At 48.9% G+C, this 17,699-nt stretch overlaps 1 protein-coding gene across 2 annotated transcripts in view; it reads left to right on the forward strand.

Moving 5' to 3' along the window:
• LOC140421223 (cytokine receptor common subunit gamma-like) overlaps window positions 1-3,529 on the forward strand; it is a 44,127-nt gene extending 40,598 nt beyond the window's left edge. For both annotated transcript variants that reach the window (XM_072505774.1, XM_072505775.1), the window contains exon 8: window positions 2,917-3,529. The gene's annotated coding sequence lies outside the window, so the exon portion shown is untranslated. The remainder of the gene's footprint in view (window positions 1-2,916) is intronic.
• The last annotated feature ends 14,170 nt before the right edge of the window (window positions 3,530-17,699 follow it).

Below are 17,699 nucleotides of genomic sequence, written 5' to 3' on the forward strand. Positions count from 1 at the left end.
ACAGTGCTAACCACTGTGCCGCCCTGTTGCCCACAAGGTCTGTCGAGTTGGGTATTCCATTTACATTGACTTCTTTGCTAAAATTGGGAAGGAGCAAAAAAATGTGCTCCCTGTGACATCTTAGTTTCCAAAAATATTCAGCAGGATATTTTTTGAACCCCGTGCCTTCCATTCACCCATTGTGATTAACAAGGCCCGAATGCATCCATTCCCAAAATGTCATATTGGCCTATTTCACATATTCGGGAAGGGAGATTGGGAGTTCTTGTCACCCAGAACCATTCCAATTTCTACACATATACTGTTGGCTTTTAAAAATAGATATCCTTTCATGTGGCATGGGTGACACCAACAAGTTCAGCATTTATTGCCAATCCCTAATTACTCTTGAGAAGTGGGTGATGGTGAGCAGCCTTCTTGAAGCACCACAGCCCATGTGGTGTTTTGTATACTTTGTCAAAGCTGTTAGCAGAAACAAGTGGCTGAAGTAGGCCGTTTCAAATGGCAACTAAGAGCTAACCATATTGCTCTGGATTTGAAGTCGTGAGACTGAACAGGTAAGGAGAGTCATAGATGTTTACAGCATGGAAACAGGCCCTTCGGCCCAGCTTGTCCATGTCGTCCAGTTTCTATCACTAAGCTAGTCCCACTGCTCGCATTTCACCCATATCCCTCTATACCCACCCTGCCCATGTAACTGTCAAACTGATTTTTAAAGGAAAAAACTGTACCCGCCTCTCCAACTGCTTCTGGCAGCTCGTTCCAGATGCTCACCACCCTCAGTGAAACAATTTCCCCTCTGGTCTCTTTTGTATCTCTTCCCTCTCACCTTAAACCAATGCCCTCTAGTTCTAGATTCCTCTACCTTTGGGAAAAAATGTTGACTATCTACCTTTACATATGCTCCCCATTATGTTATAGACATCTATAAGATCACCCCTAAGCCTCCTATGCTCCAGGGAACAAAGTCCCAGCCTATCCTGCCTCTCCTTATAACTCAGACCATCAAGTCCTGGTAGCATCCTCGTAAATCTCTTCTGCACTCTTTCTAGTTTAACAATATCCTTTCTATAATAGGGTGACCAGAACTGAACACAGTATTCCATGCGTGGTCTTACCAATATCTTGTACAAGGCGGCTCAACTCCTGTATTCAATAGTCTGACCAATACAACCTAGCATGCTGAATGTCTTTTTCACCACTCTGTCCACCTGCGACTCCACCTTCAAGGAGCTATGAACCTGTACCCCGAGATCACTTTGTTCTGTAACTCTCCCCAACTCCCTACCATTAACTGAGTAGGCCCTGCCCTGATTTGATCTACCAAAATGCATCAGCTCACATTTATCCAAATTAAACTCCATCTGCGATTCATCGGCCCACTGGCCTAATTGGTCAAGATCCTGTTGCAATCTTATATAACCTTCTTCACTGTCTTGGTGTCATCTGCAAACTTAATAACCATGCCTCCGACATTCTCATCCAAATCATTCATATATATAACAAATAACAGTGGACCCAGCACCGATCCCTGAGGCACACCGCTGGTCACAGGCCTCCAGTTTGAAATACAACCCTCCACAACCACCCTTTGGCTTTGGTTGCCAAGCCAATTTTGTATCCAATTGGTTCCCTGGATTCTGTGAGATTTAACCTTTTGCAACAACCTATCATGCGTTGCCTTGTCAAAGGCCTTGCTAAAGTCCATGTAGACAACGTCGACTGCACTGCCCTTATCTACCTCCTTGGTTACCCCTTGAAAAAACTCAATCAAATTTGTGAGACATAACTTTCCCGTTACATGCCATGCTGACTTTCCCTAATTAGCCCTTTCCTGTCTAAATGCCTGTGGATCCTGACACACCGAATACCTTCTAACAATTTACCCACTACAAAAGTAAGGCTAATTGGTCTGTAGTTTCCAGGCTTATTCCTACAGCCCTTCTTAAACAAGGGCACAACATTTGCTACCCTCCAATCTTCAGGCACCTCCTGTGGCTGTCAATGATTCAAATATCTCAGCTAGGGGGCCGGCAAATTCCTCCCTAGCCTCCCACAACATCCTGGGCTACATTTCATCTGGTCCCGGGGATTTATCTATCTTGATGCGCTTTAATACCTCCTACACCTCCTTCTCTGTAATATGTACACTCCTCAAGCCATCACTTTTTATTTCCCCAATTTCCCTAAAATTCGTGCCTTTCTCAACAGTAAATACTGACAAGAAATATTCATTTAGGACCTCTCCCATCCCTTATGGTTCTGCACATAGATGACCTTGTTTATCCTTAAGCCGATTTCCTTTCCTAAAGAACATTAGCAAACCATATGATACCTTCATGCCCATTACTGATGCTACTTTTTAAATTCCCAATTTATTTAATGAACTGAATTCAAATTCCCCCACCTCTGTGATGGGATTTGAACCCATATCTCTGGATAATTAGTCCAAGCCTCTGGGTTACCAGTTCCAGTAGCAAAACCACGTTGTTACCGTACCCCAAGCACAAGTGTAGCAAGTACAAGATGAATTATTTCCTTTCTGTCTCCCTCTCCCAGCTTATACATATTGTTCTGTTGCGCTCCCAATAACTCCTGCTGGAATTAGAAATTTGCACAGATAGATTTGGGAGTTAGACCATAACGTTCTGCCGATGCAGTTATGGGCAGTGTTCAAGAGTCCCGGAGATAGATTACACACCCCACTCTGCCGAAGAATGAAAATGTTAGCGGATGAAAAATAATTTTTTGAAAAATGACCTTTAATTTGAACGTAAATCATCTGCAAGAGGGGGTTAACAAACAAATTAGCAGCTTGGAACGTCAGAATCATCACTAAGATAATAATAATGGTGTGATTTGTGAATAAGGCAGTGGGTTGTTTTGTTTTTTTAAATTGTGTATCATTTTTCACAGGGATACTACAAAATGAAAACATCTCACAATTGAGGATTTCCTGTCCAGCAAATCACTTCAGCATGTTTCCAACGAAAAATGGATGATTTCGTTAAGGGGCAACATTTTGTCAGGGAATCTTGTTTCTTCGGAGGGACAATTGTTTGCGACTGAAAAGCAGCAGCGACAGGAAAATGGTATCATCCTTAAAACACCCTTTCTACCATCACAATCACGCATTCCTGAGGTTTACTGTACATTTTAATCGCCGCTTGCCAGGAGCACTACCATTCTAGCCCAGCAGGGCAGCGCAGATGTCAAGCTCTCACACGGAACATTTAGCAGATTATTGTCTACCTAAATTTTCAATGATGTTACCCAAATCAAATAGCTAACTTAAATAAAGGGATTTAAATAAAGGGATGTTGTCCTATACACGCCAGCTTACGCAATAGCTTTGTGGCCATTGCTGATACTAGTCATTGTATTTCAGATGTTTTTGAATAATTCCATTTAAGTTCCATAATTTTCATGATGGATTAATTAGTCCAAATAGTGTTTCATAACACCAATTGAAAAATGACAAATAGATGCATTCATGTAGCAATCAGCCAATAAAATAATTTAATGTTGATTTCCTTATTACTGTCGAGTTGTTTTTTTCTCAGTTTGCTTCCATTTACAGAAGCACCGTCTATTTCCAGCTCTTCCCTGCATGCTTTACGAGCTGATCAAACCATGCCCCGCTCTCGCTCATGTTTTCCCAGCTCCTGGACAAACTTTGCAGCTCTTTCCTTCACCCTGTTTTCCCTTCTTCCTATAATTTATACACTTTTTAAAACTAGCTTTGATATCAACTAATCACTGCCTCTCGAGTTTCCCCCTCTGAGCTCCCACGTTTTTCAGTGTGGGTGAAATCCTGCAGGAATGGGGTTCAGGCCAGCATGCACCCAATGCAAAAAGAGTCTCTGGATGAGTGTGTGGGAAGGCCATTCGACGACTAATGTCGTGACAGTGCCCTTGGTCATATTTGACATCCTGAACCACATATTCCTTTCTCATTTTCATTTTAAATGTTTATTTTAAAATGTTTAATTTTAAATCTGAGATAGATAGATTTTTGTTGAGCAAAGATATTAAGGGATTATGGGCCAAATGAATGAAAATCGCTTATTGTCACAAGTAGGCTTCAAATGAAGTTACTGTGAAAAGCCCCTAGTCGCCACATTCCGGCGCCTGTTTGGGGAGGCTGGTATGGGAATTGAACCTGCGCTGCTGGCCTTGTTCTGCTTTACAATCCAGCTGTTCAGCCCACTGTGCTAAACCAGCCCCTTAAGGCAGGTAAATTGAGTTAGGCCACAGATCAGCCCATGGTCTCGTTAAATGACGGGACAGGCTTGAGGGGCTGAATGGCCTACTCCTGTTCCTCTATTCATTTTATGAGCCCAAGGTCGCGCGTTCTTTTCATAGAATCATAGAATTTACAGTGCACAAGGAGGCCATTCGGCCCATCAAGTCTTCGAGTCTGCACAGGCCCATGGAAAAACCACCCTACTTAAGCCCACACCCCACACACTATCCCCGTAACCCAGTAACCCCACCTACCCTTTTTGGACATACAGGGCAATTTATCATGGCCAATCCACCTAACCTGCACATCTTTGGACTGTGGGAGGAAACCGGAGCACCCGGAGGAAACCCACGCACACGCGGGGAGAATGTGCAGACTCCGCACAGACAGTGACCCAAGCCGGGAATCGAACCTGGGACCCTAGATCTGTGAAGCAATAGTGCTAACCACTATGCTACCGTGCCTCCCATCATCAGTTATTTAAGCAGGATCTATACAGTCCAACACATGTTTACACGAATAAACCATTTTTTATTGTCCAAAATATTGCCCCGCTGCTTGATTCTTCCCACTGTTTGCATGTTACATTACAGCTTGTTTTCCTGATCTCACCATCACCAGTCCCGAGGAAGTGATTCCTGTAAGCACAATCTCAAATTAGAAATGCAGGAATAAATTAATTGTATTGAAGGCCATTGGCTCAGTACTGTATGGATGGTGGCTTCCTTTTTGCCTGAAATCAGGGGTTGGATTCTCCGGTCCGCCAGCCGGGTGTTCCTCGGTGACGTGCCCCTCACCGGCAGCGGGATTCTCAGTTTCCGCCGCATGCCAATGGGATTTCGCATTGTGGCCGCCCCCACGGCGCCGGGAAACCCGCAGGCTTGGCTGCACTGCCGGCGGATCGAAAAATCCAGCCCGTATGCTTGGATTCAATTAAGACATTAGCTATGTTAAACCTACTTTCACCTCATTACTCTCAGAAGCAATTTCTTTGCCTGACCAGCAAGTGGCAGCAACTACAAATTACATTTATTTTCTGGGCATCATTTTAGGAACAGGAGAGAAATTTACTGGTGTCATTGCAATGACACTTTACCTCGTTTTACACTTTAGAACAGCTTCTTAAAAGTTCTTTTTTAGGATATGGGCATCATTGGGTCTGGAGTGACGTGTAAGGGCAGCAGAATGAAGTTTTTAATGACAATCAACGATGGTTTCATCAGTATTATTAGACTTTTAATTCCAAGCTTGTTGGATTGAATTCAACTTTCACCATCTGCTGTGGCGGGATTCGAACGTGGGTCCTCGGAGCATTACCCTGGCTCTCTGGATTCCCTAGTCCAGTAATCATGCCGCTAGGCCACTGCATCCCCTGAGGCAGGCTGACAGCAGGCGTTTTGCTGCTCCGAGGGTACGGTTTTAAGAATTTCCAAAGGAGAAAACAATGCAAGAATTGGTGAGCGGGTGACAGTAGCCAGTATTTAAATATCTAAGATTGTGGTGGGATTAATTCAATGCACTACATTTCCTGAGCTGCTGCCTTCAAATAAATCCTCTCCACGCAATCTGATGGGAACAGGATTACGTGCACGAAACCTGTGGTGAGAATTGAGCACGACTGCAAAAAAATGAAATGTAATCAGACTATTTTTGAGGTTTCCTGTTTGTTGACAAAGTGTGTCATGATGGAAAAACAAGATTTCAAATGAGGCTTAAGTTCTAACCTTCCCCTAACCACCATTCACCCTAGTTTCAAAACCATGGTAAATAAACTTCTGTTGGGTGAAATTCAGGAGGACAAATAGTTTTGAGGGTGAAAAGGATCCAGGTGCAGAGTGGATCGCACCACCAGTTATTATTTCCCATTCATTTGGAAATCAGGCCCAAACCTAAAGACGATAAATCAGGTCTGATTTTAAAAAAAACAATTTACGAGATGTATGTCTCGTTGGGCAGATCAGCATTTATTGCCTATCCCTAGTCGCCCTTGAGAAGTTGGTGGTAAGTTGCCTTCTTGAACCGCTGCAGTCCATGTGGCGTAGGTACACCCACAGTGCTGTTAAGGAGGGAGTTCCAGGATTTTGTCCCAGCGACAGTGAAAGAACGTCAATATATTTCCAAGTCCGGATGGTGAGTGACTTGGAGGGGAACCTCCAGGTGGTGGTATTCCCATGTTTCTGCTGCCTTCTAGTTGATTGCGATCATGTGTTTGAAAAGTGATGTCTAGGGAACCTTGGTGAGTTCCTGCAGTGCACCTTGTAGATGGTCCACACTGCTGCTACTATTCGGCGGTGGTGGAGAGATTGAATGTTTGTGGAAGGGGGGAGCAATCAAGCGGAATGCTTTGTCTTGGTTGTTGTCGAGCTGCTTGAGTGTTGTTGGAGCTGCACTCATCCGGACAAGTGGACTTGTGCCTTGTAGATGGTGACGGGCTTTGGGAGTCAGAAGATGAGTTACTCACCTTAGACTTCTTGGCCTCTGACCTGCTCTTGTAGCCATAGTATTAATATGGCTGGTCCAATTCGGTTTCTGGTCAATAGCAACCCCCATGATATTGATGGTGGGGGATTCAGCGATGGTAATGCCATTGAATGTCAAGGGGAAATGGTTAGATTCTCCCTTTGGTGGAGATGGTCATTGCCTGACACTTGAGTGGACAAATGTTACTTGTCACATGTCAGCCCAAACCTGGATATTGTCCTGGTCTTGCAGCATTTGATGTGGAGATGCTGGCGTTGGACTGGGGTGGGCACACTAATAAGCCTTACAAGACCAGGTTAAAATCCAACAGGTTTGTTTGGAATTACTAGCTTTCAGAGCGCAGCTCCATATGACTTATTACCTTGCAGCATTTGGACATGGACTGCTTCAGTACCTGCTCCATTCCCAACGCAAAAGCCTGGATGAGAGTCAGTGAACAGGATATTTAGTTTCCTAACTGAGCCAATCACTGGGAGAGATGTGAAGTAGAAACAGTCACAAGTTAACGAAAAGGGAGTCTGTCTTCTTGAAGTTAGAGTTGCCTAGTTTTAGAGACGTGATCGTCTGTACAGGAAATTTAGCCCATTGACAGGAATGTAAGCAAGATTTTAGCCAAACGTCTGGTGAAATCACAGCAGCTATGAGGTACTGCCCAGATGTTTGAATCAAAGATATCTGCAAGATATATTGAGATAGTAGGGTGGGGGGAAAGATTCATATGCAAAGTACCACTTGAGACAACTATAGAAACCGATCGTCCACCTGATGGGGAGGGAGGGGGGCTTGCTGTTCCACTAGCTACTTCTAGCACAGCCCACTCCCGACATCACCTGGAGAAGGATGCGAATGTGGGTGCGGCTATGCAGAGCGAGGTCGCATATTCGGTAGCTCCCGCTTGAAACTGACTTTTGGGCTCTTTTACAGGGCCCCCACGGCATTTGTTTGACATTTCCCGGTGTGGCAAGAAGACTGCAGCATTCCCCTGACAGTGTCCCCCAGGAATGTTATGTCTTTTGGCTGCCAGACCCGGCAGAAACAGTAAAGGATTTGGCTTTGGCTGCAGGTTTAGACAAGGGCCTCTTCCAGCATGCAGGCGGGGGAAGGGCAAGCTTAAAGCTGCAATCTGACTTGACTCTATCAAAGGTGAATTCTAGCAGCAGAGGGAAAGGATCTACCAGGGCCATTGAAGAAGCAGGGACGAGGCTTCCGGTGGCGGCCATGGAGGAGTAGGTCGCGCATTCGGCAGCTCCCGTCTGGAACTGACTCTCAGACCTTTTTCAGGAGTTTCCATAGACTTTTTAAACGGACCAGAAGTGGAACGGCCAAAGGAGCGGCACTGGAGCAACAGGAGAAGCGAGGGAAAGAAAACAAAATGGCGGCGGCCAGGGACAAAGGGGAGCTGCAGGAGTTCATCAAGCGCTCCTTCGAGGAGCAGCGCGAGGAGATGCGCAAGGAGATGTTGGCGCCTATGCTTTCGGCAATTGAAGGACTCGGGATCACCCAGAAGGTCCACGAAGCTAAGATCCAGGAGGTACAGAAAAGAGTCAGTCAGAACGAGGACGAGCTCGTGGGCCTGGCGGTGAGAGTGGAGCAGAATGAGGCGCTACACAAGAGGTGGGCGGGAAGACTCGAAGACCTGGAGAACAGGTCGAGGAGAAAGAATCTGCGAATCCTGGGTCTCCCTGAGGGAGTGGAGGGGGCTGATGCCGGGGCATACGCGAGCACGATGCTCGAGGCGATGATGGGCACGAAGGCCCCTTCGAGGCCACTGGAGTTGGACGGGGCACATCGGCTGCAGGCGAAGAAGCCCCAGGCAAATGAGCCGCCAAGGGCGATGGTGGTGAGGTTCCACCGGTTCACGGACAGAGAGTGGGTCCTGAGATGGGCCAAGAAGGAGCGGAGCAGTAAGTGGGACAATGCAGAGATCCGAATATACCCGGACTGGAGCACGGAGGTTGCAAAGCGGAGAGCGGGTTTCAACCGGGCCAAAGCGGTGTTGTACCGGAAAGAAGTGAAATTCGGAATGCTGCAGCCAGCGCGACTGTGGGTCACATACAAGGGCCAATACTATTACTTTGAAACGCCTGAAGAGGCGTGGACCTTTGTACAAGCCGAAACGTTGGACTCTAACTGAGGGTTTGTGAGGGTGGGGGGGATGTTTGAGGTTTGGTTGTTGTATATAGGGGGTCAATCACGCGCAGGAAATGTTACATGGGCTGGGGGAGAGAGACAAGGCCGCGACAGGAGCTGCGCCAGAGGGGGCGGAGCGGGCTTTGGAAAGCGCGGGGTGTTTTCCCACGCACGGGAAGAAAGGCGGGAAGGGGAACGAAGGAATGCATATGGATTGGGAGACTCCCACGCGGGGAGGTCAATGGGACAGCGGCGGAAGCCGGGGTCAGCAGGCGTCAGCTGACTTACGGGAGTGACATGGGGGAGCAATAAAGCTAGACAGGGGTCTAGCGGGGGGAGGGGAGGAGGGGAAGGGGGGGGGGGAAGGGTTGCTGCTGCACTAGCCGAAAGGGAATGGGACACAGAAGAGGTGGTCGGGACGGGGATTCCCCCTCTGGGGGACTGGAGGGTGAGGGAGGCGTGGACACGGGACTGGCCCAGAAAAGGAGATGGCTAGTCGGTGGGGCGTGGGGGGGGGTGAGAGCCCCTCCAATCCGGCTGATAATGTGGAATGTGAGGGGCCTGAATGGGCCGGTGAAGAGGGCTCGACTGTTCGCGCACTTAAAGGGACTGAAGGCGGACGTGGCCATGCTCCAAGAGACACACCTGAAGGTGGCGGACCAGGTCAGGCTAAGAAAGGGATGGGTAGGACAGGTATTCCACTCGGGACTGGACGCGAAGAATAGAGGGGTGGCAATATTGGTGGGAAAGCGGGTGTCATTTGAGGCCAAGACTATTGTAGTGGACAATGGAGGGCGATATGTAATGGTGAGCGGTAGGCTGCAAGGGATGTGGGTGGTGTTGGTAAACGTATATGCCCCGAACTGGGATGATGCAGGATTCATGAAGCGCATGTTAGGGTGCATGCCGGACCTGGAGATAGGAGGCCTGATAATGGGAGGGGACTTCAATACAGTGTTGGATCCAGCACTAGACCGCTCCAAATCAAGGACTGGAAAGAGGCCGGCGGCGGCCAAGGTACTTAGGGGGTTTATGGATCAGATGGGGGGAGTGGACCCATGGCGGTTTGCAAGGCCGCAGGCCAGGGAATTTTCTTTCTTCTCCCATGTACACAAAGCCTACTCCCGGATAGATTTCTTTGTTCTGGGTAGGGCGCTCATCCCGAGGGTGGAGGGGACGGAGTATTCGGCTATAACCGTTTCGGACCATGCCCCACACTGGGTGGAACTGGAGCTGGGAGAGGAGAGGGACCAACGCCCGTTGTGGCGGCTGGATGTGGGACTGCTGGCGGACGAGGTGGTGTGTGGGAAGGTGAGGGGGTGTATCGAAAGGTACTTGGAGGTCAATGACAATGGGGAGGTGTGGGTGGGGGTGGTATGGGAGGCGTTGAAGGCGGTGATCAGGGGAGAGCTAATTTCCATTAGGGCTCATAGGGAGAAGACAGAGGGTATGGAAAGGGAGAGGTTAGTGGGGGAGATTTTGAGAGTGGACAGGAGATACGCAGAGGCCCCGGAGGAAAGATTACTTGGGGAAAGACGACGGCTCCAGACGGAGTTTGACCAGGGAAGGCGGAGGCACAGTGGAGGAAAGCGCAGGGGGCGACCTACGAGTATGGGGAAAAGGCTAGTCGGATGCTGGCACACCAGCTCCGTAAGAGGGTGGCAGCGAGGGAAATAGGGGGAGTCAAAGATGGAAGGGGAGCCACGGTTCGGAGTGCGACGAAAATAAACAAGGTATTCAAGGCCTTTTTTGAAGAGCTGTACAGATCCCAGCCCCAGCGGGGGAAGAGGGGATGAGACGATTCCTAGATCAGCTGAGATTCCCGAGGGTGGAGGAGCAAGAGGTGGCTGGTTTGGGGGTACCAATTGGGTTGGAGGAGCTGAGCAAGGGTTTGGGGAGCATGCAGGCGGGGAAGGCCCCAGGACCGGACGGATTCCCGGTGGAGTTCTACAGGAAGTACGCAGACCTGTTGGCCCCGCTACTGGTGAGGACCTTTAATGAGGCAAGAGAGGAGGGGACCCTGCCCCCGACAATGTCGGGAGCGACAATTTATTTGATCCTAAAGCGGGACAAGGACCCACTGCAATGTGGATCGTACAGGCCCCTCTCGCTCCTCAATGTGGCTGCAAAGTTGCTGGCAAAAGTGCTGGCCACGAGGATCGAGGACTGTGTCCCGGGGGTAATCCACGAGGACCAGACGGGATTTGTAAAGGGCAGGCAACTAAACACCAATGTGCGGCGGCCCTTAAACGTGATAATGATGCCATCGGAGGAGGGAGAGGCGGAGATAGTGGCAGCTATGGACGTGGAGAAGGCCTTTGACCGAGTAGAGTGGGAGTACCTCTGGGAGGTGCTGCGCAGGTTTGGGTTCGGGGTAGGGTTTATCAATTGGGTTAAGCTCCTTTACAGAGCCCTGATGGCAAGTGTAGTGACGAACCGGCGGAGGTCGGAGTACTTTCGACTGTACCGAGGGACAAGGCAGGGGTGCCCCCTGTCCCCCCTGTTGTTCGCATTGGTGATCGAACCATTGGCCATGTCATTGAGGGAGTCTAATAAATGGAAGGGGGTGGTCCAAGGGGGGGAAGAGCATTGGGTGTCGCTATATGCGGATGACCTGTTGCTGTACGTGGCAGATCCAATGGAGGGGATGATGGAGGTCATGCAGACTCTAAGGGAGTTTGGGGAGTTTTCGGGCTATAAGCTCAATGTAGGGAAGAGTGAGCTCTTTGTATTACAGGTGCGGGACCAAGAAAGAGGGATGGGGACCTACCGCTGAGGAGGGCGGAGGGGAGCTTTCGGTATCTGGGGATCCAGATAGCCAGGAGTTGGGGGACCCTACATAAACTGAATCTGATGAGGTTGGTGGAGCAAATAGAGGAGGATTTCAAAAGATGGGACATGTTACCGCTCTCGCTGGCGGGTAGAGTGTAGTCGGTCAAAATGGTGGTCCTTCCGAGGTTTCTGTTTGTGTTTCAGTGCCTTCCCATCGTGATCACTAAGGCCTTTTTTAAGAGAGTAGGCAGGAGTATTATGGGGTTTGTGTGGGCGAATAAGACCCCGAGAGTAAGGAGAGGGTTCCTGGAACGCAGTAGGGACCGAGGAGGGTTGGCGCTGCCAAACCTGGGGAGCTCCTACTGGGCAGCAAATGTGGCGATGATCCGCAAGTGGGTTATGGAGGGAGAGGGTGCGGCATGGAAGAGGATGGAGATGGTGTCCTGTAAAGGAACGAGCCTGGGGGCGTTGGTGACGGCACCGCTGCCGCTCTCGCCGACAAAGTATACCATGAGCCCGGTGGTGGCTGCAACGCTAAGGATCTGGGGCCAGTGGAGACGGCACCGGGATGCAATGGGAGCATCGGTGTGGTCCCCGATCAGGTGTAACCACCGGTTTGTCCTGGGGAAGATGGACGGGGGATTCCAGAGCTGGCATCGGGCGGGGATTGGAAGAATGGGGGACCTGTTCATCGACGGGACGTTTGCGAGCCTAGGGGCACTGGAGGAGAAGTTCGAGTTACCCCCGGGAAATGCCTTTAGATATATGCAGGTGAGGGCTTTTGTGAGGCGACAGGTGAGGGAATTCCCGTTGCTCCCGGCGCAAGAAGTTCAAGATAGGGTGATCTCGGCTGTATGGGTCGGGGAGGGCAAGGTGTCGGAAATACACCAGGAGTTGAAAGAAGAGGGGGAAGCGCTGGTAGAAGAGTTGAAGGGTAAATGGGAGGAGGAGCTGGGGGAGGAGATGGAGGAAGGTCTGTGGGCTGATGCCCTAGGTAGGGTTAATTCCTCCTCCTCGTGTGCCAGGCTCAGCCTGATACAATTTAAGGTGGTCCACAGAGCGCACTTGACGGGGGCGAGGTTGAGTAGGTTCTTTGGGGTAGAGGGCAGATGTGGAAGGTGCTCAGGGAGCCCGGCGAACCATGTCCATATGTTTTGGTCATGCCCGGCACTGAAGGGGTTCTGGAGAGGAGTGGCGGGAGCAATATCTCAGGTGGTGAAAGTCCGGGTCAAGCCAAGCTGGGGGCTAGCAATATTTGGAGTAGTGGACGAACCGTGAGTGCAGGAGGCGAAAGAGGCCGGCATTCAGGCCTTTGCGTCCCTAGTAGCCCGGCGAAGGATCTTGCTAATGTGGAAGGAGGTAAAGCCCCCCAGCCTGGAGGCCTGGATGAATGATATGGCTGGGTTCATAAAGTTGGAGAGGATTAAGTTCGCCTTGAGAGGGTCTGCGCAGGGGTTTTACAGGCGGTGGCAACCGTTCCTAGACTATCTCGCAGAGCGTTAGAGGAAGGTAGGTCAGCAGCAGCAACCTTGGGGGGGGGGGGGGGGGGGGGGGGGGGGACGTCCTGGGGAGGGGGGGGGGTGGTGAGGGAGGACTGCCTGGGAGGGTGGATGAGCAAGAGTTAACATGAAGGGTTGGGGATACTGGCACGTACGGGTGAGGGCCAGTGTACAAAGCTGTGTAAATATATCATTTTGCCATGTATATATCTTGCTCTGCGCGATTTCTTGTTTTTTTTTGTTACGGCGGGGGGGGGGGGGGGGTTATTGTTTGTAAGGGAGAAAAATTGTGTTAAAATACTTTAATAAATATATTTTTTTATAAAAAGAGAAGGATGCGAATGCCAGATGCAATGGAGATGGTTATATCCTAATGCCACACAGCCTTACTACAGATGGGGTCTATTTTTCAACTTTGGACCAGGCAATTCATCCTTTGAAGAGCAAGCATTTAGCTGCAAGAGGGGCCAGCACTACTATCACTTTAAGGGACTGACCCCCACGTTTTGCAGGTAAGGTAACTTTGAAGAACCTCTGCTCTGCAAACTCCCCGGCAGAGTTTTCTGGAGCGTGTTCGGAGTTGGCCTTTTGAGAGCTGGAGGGAAGGCAAAAGAATTCTGACCCATGTATGGGGCCTTTGATGGCAGCACATCCTGGTCTGTAACATGACCATGATTTGGAACAGTGAATGCAGAGAGGGGAATCTCTGTAAAGAGGGAGGAGCAATGGGAGGAGGAATTCTGGAGACCTTATTACAAGACAGCAGGTCAGAGAGCAGATTAGAAGGCCCCGTTTTCAGTCACACCACTTCTCCTAACCAAAATGGACTCACTATTCGTTACCCTCATATCCAGCTGAGATGCCGCATTGGAATATCCCCCTAGCCACCAGCCAGCAGTAAATGTCATCGGTAGCACAGTGGTTAGAACTGCTGCCTCAGCGCCAGGGGTCCGGGTTCGATCCGGACCTTGGGTCACTGTCTGTGTGGAGTTTGCACGTTCTCCCCGTGTCTGCGTGGGTTTCCTCCGGGTGCTCCAGCTTCCTCCACAGTCCAAAAATGTGCAGGTTAGGTGGATTGCCCATGCTAAATTGCCCCTGAGTGTCCAAAAGGTTAGGTGGCGTTACTGGGTAACAGAGATGGGGTGGGGACGTGGGCCTAAGTAAGGTGCTCTTTCGGAGGGTCGCTGCACCCATGATGGGTTGAATGGCCTCCTTCTGCACTATGGTGATTCTATGATAAAAGCTTTTGCATCAGAAGCAGATTTAAAACGAAACACACCATGTGTGGGCATAGGGCCACCAAATGCCAGGTTTCTCACAGCCAATCAGGGACAGAACTATTTTGAAATCGCTTCCAGAATTTGTGCATCAATCACACAGACAGGGGAAGGGACAGCTCTTTCCTGTCACAATCACTGATCGGAACCACATTACCCATGTGGTTTGTGGCGCTACGCAGTGAGGAGCAGCAGTATGAAATTAGGGAAGATCCAGTCCACGGTGCCTGATGGGAGCTGTTGTTCTGATGCGGGCAGCAGCGGTTGGCAACCAGTGTTCCAGAGTTTGAATTTGAGAAAGCGTGAGCCCCAACGACTGTTACAAGGGCGGGCTAGAATTGGAGGTGTGCACCTGTAAATCCACACCCCTGGTGGCGGCAGCCAGGATTGCAACTGTATAACCCCCTCGTCCTCTCTCTCCTCCTCTGTCTCGCACCCCATTTCCCTCCACTTCACCCTCTAATCCCTCCTCCCTGACCCCGTTCCTGCTCCCTTACCCCTTCCCTAACTGATTAATCCCCCCTCCCTCACCCCCCCCCCCATCCTTTATCCACTCTCCCTCACTTCCCCATCCACACCTCCCTCATCTCCAACCGTCCCCTGACCCCTCACCCCCACCTTCCCTCGTTCTAACTTCGCACCCCCTCCTCACTCTCTCATTTCCCCACATTCTGCCCTCCTTCACCTGGGCTGAAACATCTAATAAAACTAATTTTATAATTTAATTAAGTAATTACTTAAAACACACGCAGGATAGAAGAACCAGGTGATGCGCCATGGTTGCAGCATGTAGATACTCCTGGATAACATTGTGATCCAGGGCAAGGACGTCCACAGTAAGTGTTATGCGGCTTGAGGAACTTCGGCTTTGAGGCATTGATCTGGAGGCTGAGCTGCAGACACTGCAACACATCAGGGAAAGAGAGAGTTACCTGGATGCTTTGTATCAGGAGTTGGTCACACCCCTTAGGGGTCTTCCGGTTTGAAAAGTGGTCAGGGAAGTGGTTGCAGCTTAGGCAGGGAATGGTACCCAGAGGGCAGGAGTGTCACCCTCCGCAATTGCCCAACTGGCTTGAGGTTCTCTCAGCTTGTTTGACTGTGGTGGGGGTTCAGGGTGGATGAGTTCACTGGTCCTGGCACCGTGAACCAGGAAGCCGTTTAAGTAGGCGGGGCTGGAATTGGAGGAGCGCACCTTTGAACCCCATCCCCAGGCAGCAGGGACCAGGATTCTAAGAATGTAGTGGTAGTAGGAGACAGTATTGTGAGGGGGATTGACTTTGATCTCTGCTGCAAAGAGCCAGAGTCCAGACAGCTATGTTGCCAGCCCGCTGTCAGGGTTTGGGACATCTGCTCTGGGCTGGAGAAGAACTTGTAGTGGGAGGGGGGAGGATCCTGTTGTCGTGGTCCATGTAGGTACCAATAACATAGGTAGAATGAGGAAAGAGGCTCTGCATTGAGGACCTAGACACTAAATTAAACAACAAAATCTATAAGGTTAAAATCTTTGGATTATTACCTGGGCAGTGTGTAAATTGGCATAGGGAAAATGAAATTGGAAAGATGAATACGTGACTCAAAGACGTTTGTGGGGAGGAGTGGGATTTGGGTTGTGGGGCGCTGGCATCGGTACTGGGGAAGGTGGGGGCTGTGCCATTGGGATGGCCAACAGCTGAATCATGCTGGGACGGTGTTCTTGCAAACTGCACAACTAGGGAAGTAGTTCTGGAGGGGGGATACATAGGCTTACAAAGCAAAATGATATGACAGCATTGCAAGGCAGCGATTTAGGTAATGGCATCCAGACTGCGACAGGAAGGGTCAGCGTGTACTATCATAAAAAAACAGCAAACATGGTCAAACGGCGAAAGAATGGTAAAAAGGCTAAAATTATTTGTTCTTTTCTTAAATGCATATAGTATTCAGCAGAAAACAAATGAATTAATGGCCCAAATTGAGGTTGATGGGTATGATCTAGAATGCAGATGGGTGAAGGTCGGAAATAACAAGGGGAAGAAGACACTGATGGGAATAGTCTATAGGCCCCCGAAAGTGGCAATTCTGTAGGACAGCGATTCAATCAGGAGAGAATGAGGACTTTAAACATGGGTGACTTTAATCTTCATGTGAATTGGAAAAATCAAATTGACAGAGTTAGCCTTGATGAAGAATTCCTAGAGTGTATTCGGGTCAGTTCCTGGAACAAAATGTCGTGGATCCAACTGGGGATTCGACCATTTTGGATCTGTTAATCTGTACGAAGGTAGGTTTGATAAACTATCTCAGAGTAAAATACCCGCTGTGAAACAACAATGGCCATAATATGGTACGATTTCAGAGTGAAAAACCTGAGTCAGAAACAACTGTTCCAAATTTAACTAAAGATAATTACAAAGGAATGAGGACAGAGTTGGCTTGTGTGTGCTGGAAAAGGAGTTGAGCGGAAAAGACACTTGATCAGCAATGGCAGATATTTATGAAAATAATTAATGACTCTCAACAAAGATATATCTCAGCGAGGAAGAAGAGTACTAGGAAGGAGGTAAATCAACCCTGGTTAACCAAGGAAGTCAAGAACGGCATTAGACTGAAAGGAAAAACATACAACATGGAAAAGATCGGTGGTAAGCCAGAAGATAGGGAAGGTTTTAAAAACCCAACAAAAGATGACCAAAAAGTAAAAGTGAGAAGCTGGACTATGAGGGCAAACTAGCAAGCAAATAAAAACAGACAGTAAGAAATTCTGTATATATATCAAGTGTAGTATCTGCTCTGCCTTTTGGCTCAGATCTGGGATGTCTCTCTTGTGGGGCCATGAATTGGATTCAATTTGAATTGGTTTTTGGAGCAGGCAAGGAGCTGGATTAGGGGTTCGTCCCTGTCCACGCTCTGAGCCCTGGCTTTGTAATTCAGAAAAAGTAAAAAGGAAGGGAGAGGCCAAAATGGACATAGGCCCCCGAGAGAATGAGACAGGGGAATAATAATGGGGAACTAGGAAATGGAAGAGGAGTGAAATAAATATGCAGCTTTTTATAAATCTTTTTATAAATGTTTTTATTGTTTTTCACAACTTTTATGTTACATATTTAAGTTTGCACGATTAGTTTACAGGTTTCATAGTTACACATAGTGTTTGGCAAGGCAGCTAAGGAAAGACTGACATTACACGACAAATGTAGATTAAAGTACAATGAGAGAACATACAAACAAACACGGATCACGGTACGTATTTACAACTACTTATTCCTCCCCTTTCCCTGGCCGTAGGCCCCCTAGAGTGAGTTGTTTCATGTGTTG

This window comes from Scyliorhinus torazame, chromosome 5, assembly GCF_047496885.1.
Source record: "Scyliorhinus torazame isolate Kashiwa2021f chromosome 5, sScyTor2.1, whole genome shotgun sequence".
In the NCBI taxonomy this organism is placed as follows: Eukaryota; Metazoa; Chordata; class Chondrichthyes; order Carcharhiniformes; family Scyliorhinidae; genus Scyliorhinus; species Scyliorhinus torazame.